We start from the raw sequence: 23,409 nt of genomic DNA, 5'->3' as shown, positions 1-23,409 counted from the left end.
GTACGGAAGCTGCTCTGCCAGCAGCCGTAAATCACTACAGAGGGTGGTGAAAGCAGCAGAGCACATCACTGGCATGAGGCTTCCTGCCATTCAGGACATTTATCTCCAACGATGCCTCCGGAAAGCACACAGCATCATCAAGGACAACAGCCACCCGGCACATCAGCTGTTCTCCTTGTTACCATCTGGCAGACGTTACAGGAGTCTGTCTGCTCGGACTACAAGACTTAAAAACAGTTTCTATCATCAAGCCATACGACACCTCAACCACAACACCTAAACACACACAACACAGGACTCAGAAGCTACCCTGCAGCTTCACAAGTACTATATTTAATCCGTACTGGTCACTTCACTTTATTGTTATTGTAATTTATATCCAAAGTGCAACACTGTAATCTATATCCTGCATAATTTATATCCTGCAATACTGTAATTTATATCTAAAGTGCAATACTGTAATTTTCTGCAGCTCATTCCTGTGCAATATCCCATCTGCCCTCCCGTCATATTTCTTTTCAGGATTTTCTTTATTGACACATATATATTTAGTCATCTTTTCCCTTTTACCATGTCTCTCTAATATTTTGCTCCTTACTATATTTTTTTGCTTTATTTTATTATATTTTTATTATATTTTATTATATTTTCTCCTGTATCATGTTGCTGAGAGGCCGCTGCTCGTCATACACGTTTCATTGCAATGTTGACCCTGTGCTAACTTGCATATGACAAATAAACTAAAACTGAACTGAACTAAAACTGAAACTGAGTCCGACTATATCTAGCCGGTACCGCTCAACCTCTGCCACAAGCTCCGGCTCCTTCCCCGCCAGCGAGGTGACGTTCCATGTCCCAAAAACTAGTTTTCTTGTCCGGGGATTGGACCGCCAAGGCTCCCGCCTTGGTCTGCCACCCGATTCGCATTGCACCGGACCCTTCATGTTCCTCCTGCGGGTGGTGGGTCCACAGTTGGACGAGCCCATGTATCCGGTTCGGGCTGGGCCCGGCCGGGCCCCATGGGCGAAAGCCCGGCCACCAGGCGCTCGCTCACGGGCCCCAACCCCAGGCCTGGCTCCAGGGTGGGACCCCGGTAACCCTCCGGGCCGGGTACTCCGACTCTTCGTTTTAACTGCCATGAAAGATCCTTCGAACCGTTCTTTGTCTCACCCTTCACCTAAGACCAATTTGTCATGGGAGACCCTACCAGGGGCACTAAGTTCCCCAGACAACATAGCTCCTAGGATCATTAGGGCACTCAAACTCCTCCACCACGATAAGGTGACGGTTCAAGGAGGAGAGTTCTCAAAGTTAAGCAGGAAAAAACTCAAATAACTGCAAACATTAACATACAATCCCTTTGAAAACTTCATATCAGTATAATGTAAGTGGTTAGTGGTTCTGCTTAGTTGGGATGTGTATTGGTGAAATTTTGGCGGTACGATATGTACCACGATACAGGAGAGATGATACGATATATCACGATATTGTCAGGCATTATTAGTGATTTTTTAGACTGAATTTATTGTTGGAAAATTTAATAAACAGTCCTAACGGATAGTTAACATGTTTAACACGAGGTATTAGAACCATAATAGAGGGATTTACATTTCAATGGTGGAAACCAATCCCATTGCGCACTGCTGCCAACTAGTGGTCAGCGTTTGAATTGCACCATAAGAAAAGAAAATACACGAATGTTTGTATAAAAATTTTGATATATTGCAGGAAAAAAATCACAATATATTTCCATATCAAGATTTCCTTACATCCCTACAGCTTAGCTAGCTTTTGTGGTGAAACTCAGAGCGCTACATCTAACAAAATGTATCATTTTATCTATAAAAATAGGTGAAACTAAAAAAGTATACCCATATTTCCTTTCTTTCTGAACTTTTAATGAAAAAAGGAAACGACATTGGACCATTAACGCGTGATTTGCCCTCGTCAATGACTTGGTACTTCCGACAATAAAAAGCACCTAAATTCCTTCTTTCTAAAAGTCAAGTTTTACGATTCAAGGTTTATTGCTCGTTTTACGGATATTGTTGCAACTTTTCAAAAATGTACAGTCATTTGTTCTTTATTTCATTTTCAGTTAAATTCACCTTGAAGATCACTAAAGTATAATTTCATTCAACGTCACAATTTAGCGACAAATAAGAAGCGTACCTGATATGAGACCATGAAATGTAGAACTGTAGGCATGTGGTAATGAGTCCTCCTCACATAAAGTCTGGGTGTGCACAGCTCATTTGTGCTGAAGCAAGACAACTTTCATGATTCCACGGTCTGTCTCATAACTCATGCAACACAATATCTTTCCTCATTTGAGAGAATTACCATGCCAACCAGGAAAGTCTAATTAGTGTCATCAAATATATTAAACGTATCTACTTCAATCCAAAACACCTGTGTTTCACACACACACACACACACACACACACACACACAATTGTGCATGTATCGAATGTATTGTGCTTCTGAGAAGGTGGGTGTAATGACTCATCGCGGAGAACAGTTTGCCTGAGGAACGCTGGAGTTTCTGTCTGAAGGTCAGGTACGATGGCGATGCGACAGTGACGAGGAGTCCTGCAGGCTTGAAGCCAGGCGCGCCTGGCAGCAGGATGACACGACTGCTAATGGAAGTAAAACGACAACAGGATGGCTTCACCAGGGCTGACTGCCAACGCTTCTCTGTCTGACAGCTGATTCCATCTCTGACTACTTCCTCAGGCCTGTTTAGGATTTTAAGCGGAATGCTGGGATTCAAATTGTCTTCGCAAAAATAGAGCTGCAATCCATTCGATGGAGGATGATAGATTTGAGCAGCTGAAAGAAATGCAGCGCAGTCTTTCACTCTGACTTTGACAAAGTAGAAAAAAAATGTCCGCTTTGAGTAAAGCTGTGGAGCAGATTAAGATACGGAGAGAAACGTGGTCATTTCTCAAAGTGAACGCTGTGCAATCCATCGCAAGTTGCCTGTGGGGAAATAAAGACTCTTTCCTTCTGTTTAATGGTGGATGAGACTTCTATAACCTTGACAGGAAATTGTTTTGTATTCTGAATGCAAAGTGTAGCTGAGAGCACCAGCAGAAAGAACCACATCTGTATGCTCATTTGATGCTGGAGCAAAACAACTCGTTCATATGGAAGAGGATTAGGGCCACTGAAAAATAAAGAATGCCAACTTTTGTATTCTGGGATAAAAACAATCAGAATTATTTTTCTTTTTTTTTCCTCTGTGGCCCTAATCCTCTTCTGTAAATTTAGCTGGTTAAAGCGCATTTAAAGAGACACTATGCAACTTTTTCCTATTTTAAAATCATGTATCATTTTCTTGAGCCACTATGTGCTAAAATGACCAGAGGTCGGGTCTCCAGCACATCTTTGTAGTTTCTCTGCTCCAACACACTTGATTCAGTGCTTGAATCACCTGTGCAGTAGCTCATCAGGCTCTGCAGAGACCTGCTGATTTAAATCAGTTTTGTTGAAACACAGTTAAAACTAAAATGCGCTGAATACTGGCCCTCCAGGCCCGGAGCTGATTATGAGGGTTTTACAGGGCTAAGGAAAACCCACCCAGCCCGTATCGCCCTCTGTGGCCAGAATATTCCATTTGCAACTTTTTGAGTTGCCGGTCTGGTCTGTTGGACTTAGGAAAAAAATGGAGCTGACATACCTGGCACTGTAGCAGGGACGAAATTTTGATTTCAGAAGTGGGGGGGACACAGCAGGCTTGTGCGGATTTGGGGTGGGGGGTGTTATGTAAAGACCCCTTGACACGTCACGTGCCCATCTCAATAATTTTTCCATCCTCTCTCTCTCTCTCTCTCTCTCTCTCTCTCTCTATATATATATATATATATATATATATATATATCAAAGTTCAAAAATGTACAACTCTATTATTTTAATTTATTATCATTATTGAAGTGCAGTTTTGGCTGTTGACAATGGATAGGTCATTGTATTTATTGTTTTGGGTCTTTTTTTATTGTTTTTGGTGCAACATTTTCTAACAGGGAGTGAGATTCCTTTTTTATTTAATTTTTGTTTGTTATTTTTATTCATTTAGAAGTTCTGGTTCTGGACATTTCAATGTTAAATGAAGGTTTCTTTGTTGCATTTTAAAGGGTGTACTTGCATTATTATGATATATTAACATTATATTAGTGGTTATTTTGGTCTAGATAATGTTGACAATATCGTTTATCATCAACAATTTGTTGGACAAAATATCGTCCAGCAAAATGTGTTACTTTCCCAGGCCTAGTCAAAAGTATAAAAATTATTTATACATAAACGGTCCTCCTGAGATCTGGCCGTTTGTTCATTTGCTGTGTTAGAGGACATGCTGAACTAATGTTTTACACATGATCATCACCCTAACATTTGAGTGTATGAAAACATATTAAATGTTTTTTCCCTTAAAAGTGTTTAAACAGTTGTTGCATTTCAACACACAAAAAATATAAGGAAAAAATAAGATAAATCTAATGAAAAGTGTACATCTTTGACATTAAGCTTAAAAAAATCTGTTGACAATGATGATACTGTTCATTTTTCAGAGCTTTTTAATGTGAAAATATACATTGCAATAGATAAGTTTACAATAAAGTTAAATGATAAAAGTTTTGAAGTTACACTTCTACTACTACTACTACTAGTAATAATAATTATGATGATAATAGTAATAATAAAAAAATAATTATTATAATAATACGAATAAATTGTGTCTGAGGAGTCAGTTATGTGGAGGAGATGAGTTTGTAAAAGTTAGTTTTGAGTATGTTTGTGAAGGAGGAGGTGAGTCTGAGCTTAATGCAGGGGTGTCACATGTTCCAACTTACGTTTTGACTTTGAAAGAAGTCTCTTATATCCACTTTTTGTTTTCTTGACATGCTGCCTCCTGGCTGTGCCTAACTACCAAAGACTCACAAATGAACACTTATTCAAATGTTATGTAATGGAAGCTGAGCTGAGCTGATATTACACAGCGTCTAGTTGACGATGTGACTCAGTACCGGTGTTCCTTAGCGGCTCCAAACTAGCAAAACAACGTGAGCACGTTCTGACTGTTTACAACTTGAGTGACAGCAGCAACAGCCAATAATACGTTAGCAAGTATCAGCAGAGCCAATAGATTAGCTTTTGGGCGGGTCTAATAGTAAAGCAGTTTCCGTTTCGGTCCTAGTGCTCAACCAAATCCATTTAATGGAGCGTAACATTGTTTTTGGACGGAAAAAAGTGCAGGGGACCAAAACTGCCTTTTGAAAAAGTGGGGGGGGGGGGGGACATGTCCCACCCGTCCCCCCCCCCCAAAATTACGTCCCAGCACTGTAGCCTGGTTCCTGCACATTTCCTGCACGTTGAAGAAGAAGAAGAAGAAGAAGAAGAAGAAGAAGAAGAAGAAGAACCTCTCAAGATAAAAATCACGAGGTGCTTCACAAAAACAAAACATGTAAAAATATAAAAAAGAATTTAGAAAATGTTTAAAAATATATTTTAAATGAGCAAAAAATAGACAATTGTGATTACAAATGTAAAGAAAGAGTGAGAGTGAATTGGAAAGAGGGAAATCAGTGGATCCTGAGGAAGGTGGAATAGGTAGGGAGAGCAGAAAAAGGAGAGGGCGATGAAGATCACATAAAACCAGTTTGAACAGGTGAGTCTTCAGCTGCTTTTAAAGGAGTCCACTGATCTCAGGCTCAGGGGGAGAGAGGTCCAGAGTCTGGGGGCTACAGCAGCAAATGATCTGTCACCTTTGGTCCTTAGCTTGGTGCTGCACAACCAGTAGGCTTTGGTCACTGGACCTCAGGGACCTGCTGGGGGTGTAGGGCCTAAGAGGATCACCACTGTAAGATGGTGCCTGTCCATGTAAGGCCCTATAGACCAGAACCAGGATCTTGAAATGAACCCTGAAGTTGACTGGCAGCCAGTGAAGCTGGAGGAGAAGTGGGGTGATGTGGGTGTGTTTGGAGGACTTGGTCAGAAGCCGAGCACAGGCATTCTGAACCACCTGTAGACGGTTCAGGGAGGTTCTGCTCAGACACGTGAAAAGAGAGTTACAGTATTCTAAGCGTGAGGAGATGAAGGTGTGGAGAACTGTCTCAAGTTCAGAGCAGGACAGAATGGGACTCAGCTTAGCAACGATCCTGAGATGAAAGAAGGAAAAGCCAACAAGAGAACTGACATGAGAATCCATGGTGGGAGCAGGGTCAAAGGTCACGCCAAGATTCCTGATAGAAGGTTTGGTGTGAGAAGCAAGCTGACCAAGAGAGTCTGACTTTGGAGGCACAGATGAGGATCTCAGTCTTATCTTCATTCAGCTGTAGAAAGCTCCCAAACATCCAGGTTTTGATAGTCTAAGCAGGTGTGTAACAGCTGCAGCTTAGACATCTCATGGGGCTTAAAGGAGATGTACAGTTGGATGTCATCTGCATAAAGATGGTAGGAGATTCCTTTGAAGGAGCTCAGGATGTGCTGAAGAGGAAGCAGATAGAGGAGGAAGAGCAGAGGCCCCAGCACAGAACCTTGTGGGACACCATGGGTAAGGGAGGTGGTGGAGGACCTAAATTTGGAGACGGCCACAGAAAATGGGCACTCAGAAAGATAAGAGGGGAACCACTCCAGAGCAGTTCCTGATAGGCCTACCCAGTCTTTCAGCCTCTCCAGTAGCAGGTGATGGTCAACAGTGTCAAAGGCTGCAGTCAGGTCCAGCAGGACCAGAACAGAACAGTCCCCTGCATCACTGTGAGTCAGAAGGTCATTAGAGACCCTAAGAAGAGCAATTTCAGTAGAATGAGCTCTATGAAAACCTGACTGGAAGCAATCATAAATGTTATGTTCATCAAGAGCAGCTGAGAGTTGTTTAGCTGTGTTTTAGATCATGAACACAGCTGATTTGTTGAATCACTCCTGCACACACTAATGGAGGCTGGGGAGACATTTCCGCTGTTAGATTTAGGTGTTAAGAAGACGGACAGCGAGGAGAAAAGGTTTGCTTCTGGTTCTACTAAACGGACACTAAGGGGTGCTAAAAGCAAGCAAAAACTGCCTAGTCTCTCTTTAAAGCCAGTTGTAAGGCTCCAATGAGCTAAATCAGACAAATATACCTTCTGAAAAGTAATACCATCATAATAGCTCTACAAAAACAAGCCATACTTTCTACCTCAGTGGGTTGAGAAACATGAGCTTACATGTCCAGTGGAAAGCCAAGGTAAATCTGGTGGTGCTTATATGTTCAACAGCAAAACATTCAACACAGTTGCCATCTTTAATTTACATCCAAGCATCTATGTGGTTGGATCACAAAAATGCATCTAAAGAACTACTTGAGGAACTGTAATACCCTTTGGGCCTCCCTGTGGCTGATATGGGTATTTTACAATCCCGAACGAGCCCCCAGTTGTTAGGAACCTGGCTCAGGTGGCCACAACAGACAAAAACCATGTAAAAAGTAAATAACAATTGGCTTAAACCTAAATTAACCCACTTTAACCTGTTTAAACAAAGGCTGACATGTTGAGAACGTCTGTCGGGTCAGTGGTATACGATGTGCATGAGTGAAAGATGTGTGATGTGAAAGCTTGACTCAGATATAGCAGCACACTTGTGGGGAGAGCAAAGTGAGGTTTGACTAAGTGCTTGTTTTAAGTGAGCAGACCTACTAGATCCTGAGCTGCTGCTCTTTACTCCAATTAATCAGATGTAGATGGTAAAAGATCTGATTAGCCACACAGGGGACCCACGGGGTTGGAACAGGATTGTCATTGGAACAGACGAGGCCAAAGATTGAATATTTGATTCTAACCTGGAACACAATCTGAATGAAAACTTCATGTCAGCTCTTAAGCACAGTGGAGGGAGAATTATTATTTGGGTTTGTTCTAATGACACTAAACCGCATGTTTTAGTATTTTGATTCAAAACTCTTCAGTAAATCCAGTTCTTCTAAAGTCAAATGTCTTTAGTGCAGCAGATAAAAAAAGACCTGAATACAACAAAATTGTATATGTTGCAAAGATCCATATCTTTCCAAAACGTTTGGTAGAACCTTAAGAAGCTTACTAGCAAATCTCACTGAACTAATGCAACCATGTAAATAAACAAATGCCTTTAATTTTAAATGTTAGCATCACTTCATATTAAAGATAATTAGTATGGAAAAGCGTGTATGGAAGGAGTTATTCATATCTTATTAGCTGAAATTAGTGATGGAATTCTGTGAAGAAGCTGTGAAAGGGCACTCATCACCCACGGAAACAAAGCTAGAATTCTGTCCTTACTGGGAGTCCCAGAAGGACAATTGGTTTCATTCCAAGTGTCAAACTGTATTTTAGGCAATCCTCAGGAGAACCAGTTCCCTCGCATCTCCCAGAAAGCAATTCCTTCTATTTATCATCATCAGGTGATAGTTTCTGGTTAGGAGGTCTTGGATGTTCTGGTGAAAGCTCCTGCCCTTTGAAGGGCAAATACCAACTGTAATGGAAGGACTGTGAGCAAATATTAAGCCTTCATTTCATTCTTGTTTGCAATTCTGACTCAGTAAAAAGCTATTTCAGCTGTTGGGGAAATACTTCTAATCAAACACTTGGAGGTCAGCGGTTGCCGGTTAGAGCTGATTGGGCTTTTTCTCTGGCGCAAAGACCACAGACAACAATGCATTCAGCAAAGTTTTCATTGCTTTAGCAACGATTGTACTAAATGATTGTACATGACAAAGTATGAATCAAATGGTGGTTGTATAGTATGACAGATGATGGGACGCAATTTGTGCCGGTCTACGCACCCTTGTGTGAAAATCACCAAGCGATCCAGGGGGTCAGGAGGTCGAGATGGACACTGCCGATGGCGTGGACCTCTGGTACCGGAGCAAGTAGGCAACTCCGATTACAACCCGTTTAGTCTGAGTAACCTTTAGGTGACGGCAGGAAGCTGGAGTGTCTATTTTGCATCTAAGCCGTTGTGTCTGAAATCACTCGCAAGCATTGAAGAGAGGCTTTGACCTTGAGGTCAAAAGATAGGATGGTTCTAAATGCTTGCTCACTGGTCGGCGAAACCAGGATGCAGCGGAAGAACTATTAGATCAGGATGTAATTCCTGTTTTTATCAACTTCATTGTTTATAAACTTAGACAAATCAGAGTTTAACACGTTTAAGGGGGCATTACCAACATACCTGAGAAAGTCACTCCTTCCCTCAGATACTCAGAGAGGTTAACTCTTAGTGCAAAGTGGAAATGTTTTAACATATTTATGTGAAGTGAATGTTAAAACCTTAATATCAGTCTTATGATGTATGAGTATACTATACGAGTGCTGTCATGCCAAGAAGAAAAAGAAAGGAAGCACTTAATATTTTCTTTTACAGAAGAACTGAGGTCTTTCAGATTGTATTTCATCAGCACTGGTTTACTAGTGCTTCTCCAGAGAGCATGCAGAGTGAACATGGATGCATGTGGGTGTTTTGAGAGCAGAACTCATTAAAACGTTTTTATCTGATCCGACATTTTATTGATTTAATGCAAAAAAAAAAAACTACCAGCGAAGAGAAAGATCGGCTTCTTTTGAGAATGTTGAGGTCTTTGAAGGTATTTTGTAACCTGTCAGATTAGCATCAGCACTGACAATGTCGTCATTCAAACTCAACACCAAGACCACAATTTAGGCTATTTGCATGTTTCTAAGCCATTAAAAAACACCACAAACATTCAGAGGAATAGTTTCAACATATAAGCCTACTTTGTGCAAAGGAAAACACATCCTGACAAGGAAAACCCAATATTAATGGTCCTTCATATTTGTAGATAAAGGAAAATGTGGACATTTATCGTCACTTTAAAAAAATATTGAGTTTGGCCCGTGACTTGGTCCCAGTTTTTCATTTTGGCCAAGTGTGAATTTGACTTTGACACCCCTGGAAAACTGGTTCAGAATTGATGTTTCTCTTAGCTTTCGAGTCTCTAAACCTTTAAAATGTTTTCAGTCAAGTTAAAAGCAACAGCTAAATATGACTGGGTGGTCACAGTAATGGAGGATAAACGTGGTTTCAAAACGCCACACTGATAACCTGGTTTTCCTACAGGTAAGGTACAGGTATTCATTTTCTTTTTGGAATTCATCCAGAACAAACATGAGTAATAGATATATGCAAACACATTAGAGCACCATGCTTTGATTGTGATAAAGACAATTTTGTATTTCCAATAATTGATGCAACCATCTATGACGCTATAATGAACATAGTTGATAGCATTAATGCCATTTTTGCTAATCTTAGCTATGTTCCTAGTTTACTGAGCCCGAGTTGCTATTGCTACAGTGTCCAACCCAACCTGGCTCTATGTGGAAAAAGTAATTGCCCCTTGAAGATGTAGAACACTGAAAAAAACTTTTTTAAATCTTATTTCTGATTATAATCAGTGTTTCATGCAGGCTGAACATGAAAATTGTCTCCTACACCTATCTTCTGCTTTAGCTTCTGATAGAAAACAGACAGAAACTCTAGGATTAGAAAAGCCTGACAGATTTACGTCACACTGTTCAGGGTTTCCCCCAGCGCTCTATAAGCTTAGCGGCCCACCAGGCTTTGCTTGGCCACCCGCCAGGCTAAGCGTCATGCCCCGCCCCCTCCCTGACCCTACCATGTCTACTGACACGAACGGCGCAACGAAACTAGAGCCCTCCATCAGCTGATACTGGCGAGAAACAGCAGCGGAATGTGTGCAACCCCCTCACCCCCACCCTCATGGAGAAGCGCTGCGGGACGGAGCGCCTGACCCCCACCCCCCCCCCACCCCCACCCCCCCACCCAACCCCCTTGGGCACTTGATAAAACCTTTCATGACTCCCTTTTCCAACAATTTCCACTTGTGTCCAGGTCAAAGTCACGAAAAATAGTCATCCCAGGTAAATGAACAATGCAAACCCGATCAGATAAAGATGTGTAACACCTAGTCAAAGCAAAGGGAACAACTTCATGTGCTATGAACACACTTATAGTAGGAAAAGTCAGGAATCTACTGATGTTTTTATTCAGGAGGAAAAAACATATTTTCTCTAAAGGAGAACCTCATATTTCACCCTGGCACCGAGGACTGCCATTGATTCCCGTGATAGACTGCCCAGGAGCTGATAGGCTGAGAGACAATGGGCAGTAGACGGTGTGTGCGTGTCCGTGTGTGTGTGTGTGCGTGTCCGTGTGTCCGTGTGTGTGTGTGCGTGTCCGTGTGTGTGTGTGTGCGTGTCCGTGTGTGCGTGTGCGTGTCCGTGTGTGTGTGTGCGTGTCCGTGTGTGCGTGTCCGTGTGTGTGTGTGTGTGTGTGTGTGTGTGTGTGTAATAGAGGACGATGCCCGTTAATTTTGCCATTGGTCGAGCTCGGAATCTTAAGTGTTATGAGCCCTCAGGAAGCAGACATCACCAGTGTGGGCTTCAACATCGGGAAAGCTCAACAAGGCACTCTGCAAATGAACACAAGAGTGGGCCCATGGGGGGTTGTAGACAGGAAGTGCACTGCAGGAAGGAGAGGAGAGTCCATCATGAAGGTTGGTTCGGTCTGACTAACTGCTACAAGAAGGTGGGCCGCCGTTCTCTCAAACATACTTTCTTCTAAACACAACAAACTACAATTAAATCAAAGATGGCAGCAAAGCCTCAAGACACACATTTCTACTCGACTTTTCCTGCTGCAGAACAACAATTAACTGCAGGGAGGCAATAATGTGCCTTTATGTCCTGCGCATTGCTGCTTACACTGAAAACGTGCCGGTACCTCTAATCAAATCTAGGAAGGTCATTGCAAAAGGGCCTGAAGTTCAAAAATGACAGAGGGGGAGAGCTTTAAATAAGTAATGAGTGGATTCATCGCGGGATAAATGTTCTGTGACACGAGTGAATTATAACACAACCTTTCAGTGTGTCGCTCTGCCCAGACTCCCCATGCTACCAAATACAGCTACAACGCCAGACAGAGGTAACGTTTAATGGAAGAGGAGATTGTCCGGGTTGCCAGGCGTTGTGGCCGAGGCTTTATCCACCGCTGCTGAATCAGGCTTGAGCAGCCGAGGAAAGCCGAGATGTTGGAAAGTAATTTCTCTTCAGCGCAGTGTGGAGGCAGATAGCAGCATGCCATTACCAGGCACCAGGAATGTTCTGGACAGTTATTCCTCAGGGTAACCATAACACACACTTGCACTCAGTAATTCCTGACACACGCACACACACGCACACACACACACACTGTCTTGTTGTTGCTGTAGGAAGCGTTTTCTGACAGCATGACGGTATCAGAGAAAACAAAAGCTTGAGAAGAAAGCCAGGAGAAGCGACTGTAGCAATAATGAGCAGGATAATTGATAATGTTGCTTACTCTCAGTAAAAATCACTTTCCTGTGAGGTTCTGAAACTGGAAACCAGCTCAGACGGCAGAATAATTTCACTCGTTCCTCCAAAGCTATCAGTGATTTACCCGGATTCATCCACCAGAATAAACATACTTTCAGCTTCTGTTGCATTACAAGTTGAGTTTAAAGCTTCCTGCTGTTAATATATTTAAAAGGCTTCTGTTTCTGAACCTTTACCTCGTATCTGATAAGGAACAAGATTCAGGCACACCGTGGATACGGTAATTCTTCGCTACTGAGCTAGCCTTGAAAAGTCGCAGCAGTAGCGAATGTTTGCTGGAGCCACCACCATGGACAAGTAGAAGCTGCAGATGAGAACATCATTGGCTGCAAACACCCCTCCATACAGGACCTGTACAGCAGTCTCTATGACCCGCCCCCATCGGGCAGAAGGCTCAGATCCATTCGGACCAGAACCTCTCGCCACAAGGACAGTTTCTTCCCCTCTGCTGTTGGACTTATTGTTTTATCATGATTATATTCTTACTTCTCATGCTTACTTATCTCTTATTTTGTCTTTCTTTTTGCACTGCAGCAATTTCCTACTGTAATGATTCCTCGCACATACGGCAAAAAAACTTTCTGATTCTGAAAGATTCTGGTCTGCAGGTCAGTCTAGCCACGCTCCATAGTGGCCTCAGCAGGTCCTGAACAATTAAAGGTCTGGTCGATCGCAACGCTCGATGTTTGTAGCGAGACATCGGGCGGGTTCCAGCATTAGAGCAGCAACGGTGAAAAACTGAAAAGATGGCATCAGCTCAGGAACGGTGTTCGTGTAAAATGGCTTCGGCATCAACTTTGGTCAATTTAGACTTGATCTTTTTGTTTAGACTTGAGCGGATAGAAGTACTTTAGATATTTATTTTTTTTAAAAGACGTGTTTGCGTCTTCACCAACAGTATATAGCAGACTGCCCTGTCAACAGATTTCTGTAGCGATGAGTATGTCTCGTTGTTCGATGCTCTGATTGGTCCTAGCTCTGTCCGATTGTGTGTGAAGACACGACTGAGTTCTGTCCATCGGTCATGGCCAGACTACAAATTCACTACTGTATAAGGGCCGCCTTTTAAGGGTATGACCATCCACTCCATGCATAAAGGTGTAATGTTCATTTAAAGGCTTAGGGAGGGGCTACCAGCCACAAGGGGTCACTTGTTTTATTTTGGCTTCAAATTCTGACACGCATTTAGAGCCATAAGGTGTGTCCAATTCAGGCAGAGGTGTGGACTCGAGTCACATGACTTGGACTCGACTCAGACTCGAGTCATTAGTTTAATGACTTCTGACTTGACTTGATAAAATCTATAAAGACTTATGACTTGATTCGGACTTGAATGCCAGTGACTTGCTACTTGAATCAACTTGCATCTGTTGACTTGATGACTTGAGCATATTTGATATTTTAGCACAAAAGTGGCATGACATGGACAAAAATCATAAACCGTTCTTCGTTCTGGGTTTGATCTGGTTCTGCTAACTGCAGCAGCACTTTAACTCATTCACTGCCATTAACGACTAAAGTCTCATTTTAGATCCAACCATTCACTGCCAATAACGACTTTTGCCGATCTTCATCAGCATACGTCACACGTCACGTGATCAGGAAGCAGAAAATCCATGTGTTAGGAGATCGTTTTGGGCCGTTCCTGTAAAAAAATAAGTGAGGCGTGAACCGGAAAATTCAACAACGGATTAAGAAAGAACGGATAACGCTCAAAATGCGGGATTCTTCCTGATGTAAGAGGTAAGTCTCAGCTTTGTTTTGGCTGTTTTGGCATCGACATCATCCTAGTGCGCAACATTCTGTGACTCTTAAAATAACAGTAAAAACTGTGAGAAACGTTGGCAGCGACTGAGTTAATAATCAGTTTCAGTTTCTGCTTGTTTGAGCAAATAAACAAAGCTTTAAGAAGCTTTATTTCTGGAGTTTATTATCATTGTCATTAAATTGAAGTTGGACAGATGACTTGATTATGACTTGACAATTCAAAGTTTAGAACTTGGACTCGACTTGGACTTGGTTGTGTTTGACTTGGACTTGAATGGAAAGACTTGTGACTTGCAAAGCAGTGACTTGGTCACACCTCTGGATTTAGGGGCTGCATCCTTCTGAGTTCACATTCCGGGGGCAGATCACATCCCTACGACACAACCTGGCTGTCCCAATGAGTTCTCATTTCCCCCGAATTCCAAATGCGAGAGTTTAGTTTTTGTTATAATGGCGGACGTAGACAGAGTGGATTATAATTTTAAATGCTAGAATATTATCCGGTGGTTAAAAATCTAAAGCATTTTTGTTAGGCATTTTTAATTTACACATTTGTTCTTTAAACATATGTTTGGTTAAAAAATAAGAAAAATACTAGTAAACAAGCTTGCATGATGGGTCCCGAATTTCTTCATGTGTAACTTCAGGTTAGTGCTGAGATAGAAGTGGGAATAAATATAAAGGCAGTCCGAATTCAGAGCCAATCTCCTCCGGTCGAAGATGAATTCAATCTACATAAAATGGGTAGGACGAGTACTCACAAGAGTACTACCCATGGATTCTGGCACACCCCTTGTTTCTATGTTTGTTGATGGTGACCATATACTGCAGGGTGCATCAAATAAAATAGGAACCTCAGTACCTCTGTTTACTTATAGAAGCAGTCAGACCCAGTTGATCAGAGGTGATATCTTTTGCCAACATCATTATGAGATGGAAAACTGACTCCTAAGTGAACAACGTTTTCCCAACGTAAAGAGCCTGCTGGATCATGAGGTCATAAACTGTAAAAGACACTCTGTCTCTGGGTAATTAGACGTGTTTGAACCCCACAGATGGAGCTGCTCCTTTGAAATACAACCCAGTCTCCACTGATTAGCAATCTCAAACACTTACATACACTTACACACAAACACACGTACATCAGGGCAGCATCGCACAAACCCACACTTTCACAAGATACAATTATCCTAGGCTCACTGTGGCCATTAGAGGATCAATGCAAAGTATGAGAAGGAAACGGAAACATTCTGATGCTATGTTAGCATGCAGTACAATATTAAAGAGATAGGAGTACTTTTATAATTTAACATCTTATAACTTCATGTTCATTTACCAACATTTTTTGGCAGGTGTCAAACAAAAAGGCTTCAAATAGTAAATTCCAAAGAGAATTCTGGATAGCTTGGTATTATTCATGCAAAGTGACTTTAGAGAAGAATCCTAATTAAATCAATATTAGCCATGACCAACCTTTCTTTTCAGAGCACATCGATATGAACGTGCAGACAGTAATTGAAGAAATGTAGTTCCCAATTTGCCAAGAGCCTCCACCAGGTTTCTATGCTGACTGCAGACGCTGATTTTAATCGCTCAGCAGCCATTAAAATACCTTCAGCTAAAATCTAACAAATGCAGAAATTGAATAGATGGGATACAAAATGTGCAATTTCTTCCTGAACTGATCTTCGGTGAATTTTGTATCATGACCATCTGCTCTCTGAATAAGTGGCAAACTCACACTACAGCATTACGTCAGCGAGGATTGTGTCCCATTTGTGTCACTGCAGTTCCACACAGCTCAGCCATCACACGGACTTAATCCTCGGGGGATACTTTCTGCTGTGGGTAGTGGAGGCGAGTCAAGTGGTGTCAAGCAAAAGAAAAGGGGACTAGTTGATCATTGCATCATAATGTAACACAGGGGTGTCAAACGTGCAGCAACCAGGCCAGACCCGGCCTGGTCAAGCGTTCAAGGCAACCCGCAGGAAGAATTTTGAGATTAAAAAGATATAAACTCAAGAGCAGATTCGATGCAGAGAAACTCTGAACTCAGAGTAATGACAGACGAACATAACTCTGAGAAAGCAGCTCCAAGAAAATTCAAGTCTCTGTAAAAAATAAAAACCTGGAACATTAAAGATGAACAAAAGATGAGGCTTGGTTTGGAAACGGAGCATGCACAAAGCTAAGACATGTTGCTGATCTCATGACCAAGATAAAAATTATGGAGGGAAAAGAAACCAACCTCAGTGAAGATTTTACACCCAACAAAGATCTAAATCCCAACAACAAACTTAATCTCCGGAGAGTCTGCAAGAAAATCTGATCCTCAAGTTGAAGACAGCTGCAGGATCTTCTAACTGGGATCAGCAAACCAAAACAGAGGTTTGCACATCAGCTGAAGTTTGTGAGGAAAAGGCAGAAGCAGCAAAAAAAGCAGAAGCAGTAAAAGAAATAAGTCGGCCTACTGTAAACAGTAACTGAGTCCCAGGGCAACACTCTACAAATAAGTCATAAAAAAACTAAACAAAATAAAGCTTCTGTGTGGAGGATCTTCAAGACCTTTATGACTCCAACACAAAATAAATCATCTGACTAGTAACTCCTCCCCCAAAAGAGGGAGGAGTCTCTGTCCTTACAGGAAAAATGGGGCATCAGTGGGAAATGACTAACATGTTTTCTTATGCTTTGCTTTTAATGCGTTTTAGCTAATTCCTTAGTTTTGTGCTATGTTTCTGTTGCTGTGCGATGCTGCGACACTAGGGCTCTGACGGCCTGTAGAGGGTGACGCAGTGTTGTGCCTTATGAATCTGTGTTTTATAAATAAACTGAATTGCCTTAAATAACTAATGTGAGAATAACAACTACTGCCTATATGAGAAACCTGATCTTGTATGAGTCCCATGCTAGTGACCTGCAGGGTGTCATCTCTTGTCGCTGGTGTTTAATTAGCATTTAAACAAACAATCATTATCTAACATATCTATTCTGCACTAACAACTGCAACCATTCTTCCCAAACACAATTTACACTGAAATAGACATTTGATCAAAAACTGTGAACTCAAATAAAAAGCACCATTAGTTGGTGGGAGAATAAATCTTCAAGAGACACCCCACCATCTCTCCGGTCTCAGTGAAAGCTGCCAACAGTTTTTAAAATGATGCTCTTGTTGAAGCGAAGTGCCCCCTTGCTGTTTTTAACATGACTGCAATTTTACGCCACTGAATCATTTCTGAATCATGAAATAAAAAATCCTTTATGGAGTTGAAATGCTGAGTAACAGATGACAACTGCAAGGCATGAGCATGTATCTCAATGATGGTTAAAGAAACACAAACAGGACTGTTTATATTAGTGTCTAACTGAATAGTGTTTTGAAGAAAGCTCTCAAAATACATCTAAAAGCCATCATTTGAACACGTAGACAACTTTAAGTTACTTGAAGCAGCAAGAAATAAATTTGCTGTTCATCAAAACACCCAATCTCACAGCATTTTGTGTCATAGCAGGAAAAAAGGTTTTCGAGCTCATGAGCACGAAACAGTACATTCCATGAAATGCCGTGAGACCAGGTTGGAATATAATCTTTGGAATTTTCTAGAATCATCTCCAAACTTGATTGTCAGCAGGAACAATTCACCCACAGGTTTCTATAAAACACGTATCAGCAAGGTCAACACAGGAAAAATCAAATAAATAAGCCTCTAGTAACATCTGAGCTCAGGAAGGCGGTTTCTGCTTCTGTGCTGCCATGACGATACGATCAAATCAGCATTTGAGTCAACAAATTACATAATTTCTTTAGTGGAAACCTCTTTATAACAATAGACAATAGACAAAAGACTTTAGAAGAGATTTTGACGTCAAAGTCTGCGAACGCTGGTGACAAACTAAAGAGTTTTCAAATTGTCTCAAAACTTTCACAAAATTTCTCAATTTGGCCGAGTTGCAAATCCCTGCAGTCGTGTTGCAGGAATATTCTGTGCAGCAGGTTTTCATCTGGAAATATAACATCTGTGTATGATATATGGAATATTTTTGGGGAAGAGTTGATGCCCAAATTACAAAACAAATTAAGGTAAACTGAAAAAAAGAACTAAACACATGAGTCATACAATTATGTTTTTGCAATAACATTTTTACTAAATTTATGTTAAATCAATAGAAAAATAATAATGAATTTATTTCTTTTGGAAACAACTTTTTTAAATTGTATAAAAGCACGTCAAAAGAAAAAACACATTTATGCCCATTTCAAGGAAAATTCATGTAACCCCAGCTGTTCCATTGTTAAAGAGCCCAGATATCAGTTCAATTTCTAAATCTTGTTATTAAAAAGGCAAAAGATCAATGCAAATGTTCATAAATGTCTGAAAAATTAGAAATGCATGAGGGGTTTTTAGACAGAAATGTATTTAAATGTGTTCATTATTGTATTTCATGGCAAGAAAATAATTGAAATGTCACTTGTTCTGAAAAGTCCATAGCGCTGGGCTGCTTTTGGTGAATCACAGCTTGAGGTTAAGTACTTCAGGTCAACTGCAATTAAGCAATGTGAGGAGGAGGAGAAGGAGAAAGTGTGTAAGTGTTATGCTCACTTCTCAGTCCTCTGTTAACATTCTCAATCTGGCATATAAAGAGAAAAATAGTTGTGTCAGCTCCTTAAAACCTGTTTGACTCACCTCAATCTGACTGTAATGATAAAAGAAACTTGAGAAATTAGAAATGTTCACTTATTTCTCTTATTCAAACTGTAACCAGGCCTTTCCACCGAAGGTGTAAGCGTGGTGAAACGTATGTCAATTGTCCATGAAACATGACACGAGTGTTTCCACGGAAGTTCGAGGCAAATTCTGGGAGGGGAAAATCGACCAGGAGATACGATGGCCTGGTCATCTCAGCTTTTGTGTCTCTATACAAATTCAGCCATACAGGACTTTGCACAGACATCAGCATATCGCGACTGCTTCGGCAGTGAGTTATGTCACTGATCAATGCCAAAAAGCATCCACAGTGACAAATAACATTAAAAGTGTTATTCTGTCAAGGTCCTGCAAAATGTAACCCATTCAGAGGATGCAAGAGCAGCTGTGTGATGTAAAATGTGGCATTCAATGACCAGAAAAAGTTCAGATTTTACAGTGCTCTGTGAGGCGACAAGCTCCGTGAATTACGTTGTTGTGAAGGAATTCTGCCACGTTTGGAGTTTAGAAACTGTGGTTTTAAAGCAGCGCAATAGGTGCTTATTTTATTTTGCTTCCATTCTGCTTCACAAGCAACTCTTCTAATTTTATACTGCCGGTAGTTTTGAATGGCGTCTGCTGATGTAATTTCTTACTGAGTTACAACCAATCGATGTCAGTTAACCAAAAGTTCCACCCCTGATCAGGTACTCCGAAGGTTCCTGAAAATGGCCTTTTGGCCATTCTGGTGAGGTGGAGACGTGCATGGCAAGAAGTTCTGGTAAATTTTACCCTGAAGTTCTGACAGTGGAAATGCACCTAATATGAATTAGCCATTATAGTGGATGGGTCTGTCTCCACTGGCAGTGAGGCGTCACAAGAGTCCCAGAAGTGTGGGGATGCATTTTGTATGCTTTAAGTCTATTTTCATAAGCTAAGCTTCCTGAAGGCGTTAAACTTCCATCCATCCATCCATCCATTTTCATCCGCTTATCTGGAGTCAGGTCGCGGCGGCAGTAGCTTAAGTCGAGAGGCCAGGACTTCCCTCTCCCCAGCCACTTGGGCCAGCTCCTCCGGGAGAATCCCAAGGTGTTCCCTGGCCAGGTGAGAGACATAGTCCCTCCACCGTGTCCTGGGTCTACCTTTAGGTCTCCTCCCGGTTGGACGTATCCGGAAAGCCTCACCAGGGAGGCATCCTGACCAGATGCCAGAGCCACCTTAACTGGCTCCTCTCGATGTGGAGGAGCAGCGGGTCTACTCCGAGCCCCTCTCGAATGACCGAGCTTCTCATCCTATCTCTAAGGGAAATCGGAGAAAACTCATTTCGGCCACTTGTATCCATGATCTCGTTCTTTCGGTCACTACCCAAAGCTCATGACCATAGGTGAGAGTAGGAACGTAGATCGACCGGTAAATCGAGAGCTTCGCCTTCTGACTCAGCTCTCTTTTCACCACGACAGACCGGTACAACGCCCGCATCACTGCAGATGCAGCACCAATCTGCCTATCGATCTCACGCTCCAGTTTTCCCTCACTCGTGAACAAGACCCCGAGATACTTAAACTCCTCCACTTGGGGCAGGACCTCATCCCTGACCCTGAGAAGGCATTCTACCCTTTTCCGAATCAAGACCATGGTCTCATATTTAGAGGAGCTGATTCTCATCTGAGCTGCGTCACACTCGGCTGTGAACTGCTCCAGCGAAAGCTGAAGATCACGTTCTGATGAAGCCAACAGGACCACATCATCTGCAAAAAGCAGAGACATGATCCTCAGGCCACAAAAACGGATGCCCTCCACACCTTGGCTGTGCCTAGAAATCCTGTCCATTAAGGTTATGAACAGAATCTGTGACAAAGGGCAGCCTTGGCGGAGTCCAACTCTCACTGGGAACAAGCCCGACTTACTGCCAGCAATGCGGACCAAGCTCTGACACCGGTCATACAGGGACCTAACAGCCCGTATCAGAGGTCCTGGTACCCCATACTCCCGGAGTACCCCCCACAGGGCCCCCCAAGGGACGCGGTCAAACGTCTTCTCCAAATCCACAAAACACACATAGACTGGTTGGGCAAATTCCCACGCACCCTCCAGGATCCCCCTAAGGGTATAGAGCTGGTCCAGTGTTCCATGGCCAGGAGGAAAACCACATTGCTCCTCCTGAATCTGAGGTTCAACAATCCGACAGACCCTCCTCTCCAGAACCCCTGAATAGACCTTACTAGGAAGGCTCAGAAGTGTGATCCTTCTTTAGTTGGAACACACCCTGCGGTACCCCTTTTTAAATAAGGGGACCACCACCCCGGTCTGCCAGTGGGACTGCCCCCGATGTCCACGCGATATTGCAGAGCCGCGTCAGCCAATACAGCCCCACAACATCCAGAGCCTTAAGGAACTCTGGGCAGATCTCATCCACCCCCGGAGCCTTGCCACAGAGGAGCTTTTTAACCACCTCAGTGACCTCAACACCAGAGATTTGAGAGGCCAACCCAAGTCCCCAGACTTCTGCTTCCTCACTGGAAGATGTGTAGGTGGGATTGAGGAGGTCTTGGCCTGAGTAGAGGTCAGCAGCACACCGTACCCACTATAGATAATGTTGGTAGCGCACTGCTTCCCCCCCCCCCCCCCCCCCCCCGAGGCGCCAGATGGTGGACCAGAATCTCCTCGAAGCCATACAGAAGTCTTACTCCATGGTCTCACCGAACTCCTCCCATGCCCGGGTTTTTGCCTTGGCGACCACCCGAGCTGCGTTCCGCTTGGACTGCCGGTACCCGTCAGCTGCCTCTGGAGTCCCACGGGCCAAAAAGACCTGAAAGGACTCTTTCTTCAGCTTGGCAGCATTCCTAACCGCCGGAGTCCACCAACGGGTTTGGGGGTTGCCACCACGACAGGCACCGACCACAGCTCCAGTCGGCTGCCTCAACAATGGAGGCACGGAACAGGGTCCATTCAGACTCAATGTCCCCCGCCTTCCCTGGAACATTTTGGAAGTTCTGTCGGAGGTGGGAATTGAAGCTCCTTCTGACAGGAGACTCTGCCAGACGTTCCCAGCAGACCCTTGCGATACGCTTGGGCCTGCCTGGTTTGACCGGCATCCCCCCCACCATCTGAGACAACTCACCACCATGTAGTGGCCAGTTGACATCTCCGCCCCTCTCTTCACCCGAGTGCCCAAGACATGCAGCCGCAGGTCAGATAGAAACAACAACAAAGTCGATCATCGAGCTGCAGCCTAAGGTATCCTGGTGCCAAGAGCACATATGGACACCTTCATGTCTGAATATGGTGTTCATTATGGACAATCCATGACTGGCACAGAAGTCCAAAAACAAAACACCACTCGAATTCAGATCAGGGGGGCAGTTCCTCCCAACCACACCTCTCCAGGTCTCACTGTCGTTGCCCACGTGAGCGTTAAAGTCTGCCAGCAGAAAGAGGGAGTCACCAGAAGGAGCACTCTCTAGCACCCCCTCCAAGGTCTCCAAAAAAGGAGGGTAGTCTGAACTGTAGTTTGGTGCATGAGCACAGACCACAGTCAGAACCCGTCCCCCCACACGTAGGCGCAGGGGGGCTACCCACTCATTCACCGGGGTAAACCCCAATGTACAGGTACCAAGATGAGGGGCAACTAGTATGCCCACCCCTGCTCGGCGCCTTTCAGTGGGAGCAACTCCAGAGTGGTAGAAAGTCCAACCCCTCTCAAGGAAACTGGTTCCAGACCCAGAGCCATGTGTTGAGGTGAGTCCAACTATATCTAGTCGGAACCTCTCAACCTCACACACCAACTCAGGCTCCTTCCCCACCAGGGAGGTGACATTCCATGTGCCAAGAGCCAGCTTCTGTAGCCGAGGATCAGACCGCCAAGGTCCCCACCCTCGACTACCACCCGTCACACACTGCACCCAACCCCTTTGGCCCCTCCCACGAGTGGTGAGCCCATGGGAAGGGGGACCCACGTTTCCTTATCGGGCTGTGCCCGGCCGGACTCCATGGGTGAAAGCCTGGCCACCAGGCGCTCGCCAACGTGCCCCACGTCTAGGCCTGGCTCCAGAGGGGGGCCCCGGTGACCCACGTCCGGGCGAGGGAACAAGTTTCCATTTATATAATTCATCATAAGAGGCATTAAACTTTGCAGTTCAAATCGGGCCAGATATTAAGTCAAACACGAAAGCAGTGTAAAACATCCACAAACTTTCAAAATAAAGGTCACATGCAGATTTTCAGTTACTCAACTAGTAAAAGAAGTAAGTCATTACCAGTGAAACCTCTGTAACCAAGGTAAACAGAACAGAGAATAAACCAGAGACTTCTGGATACAAGATGTCGTCTTTCTCCTTGCTGGTTATCACGTGAACTCCTGAAATATCACAGTCTTGCAGTTCTCCTGTAATAATGTGACCTCGCAGGAAAAGCCACTTGAAACTCTCGCTGCTGTTCCATGTCTAACACGCTCCAGTGAGAAGGGAGCTTGCAGGTAAATCACGTTTTACGTTGTGTCGCTAATGCCTCTGGGGAAAGGTGGTAAGGCCAGAGTAAAATCATCGTGA

General features: G+C 43.3%; 1 protein-coding gene across 1 annotated transcript in view; it reads right to left on the bottom strand.

Moving 5' to 3' along the window:
- Positions 1-23,409, bottom strand: part of rgs6 (regulator of G protein signaling 6) — a 133,712-nt gene that overhangs the window by 45,706 nt on the left and 64,597 nt on the right. The window lies entirely within an intron of this gene.

The sequence above is a fragment of the Nothobranchius furzeri genome, chromosome 2 (genome assembly GCF_043380555.1).
Source record: "Nothobranchius furzeri strain GRZ-AD chromosome 2, NfurGRZ-RIMD1, whole genome shotgun sequence".
Classification (NCBI taxonomy): domain Eukaryota; kingdom Metazoa; phylum Chordata; class Actinopteri; order Cyprinodontiformes; family Nothobranchiidae; genus Nothobranchius; species Nothobranchius furzeri.
Note: the sequence above shows the minus strand (reverse complement) of the source record. Positions and strands in the feature narration are given on the sequence as shown.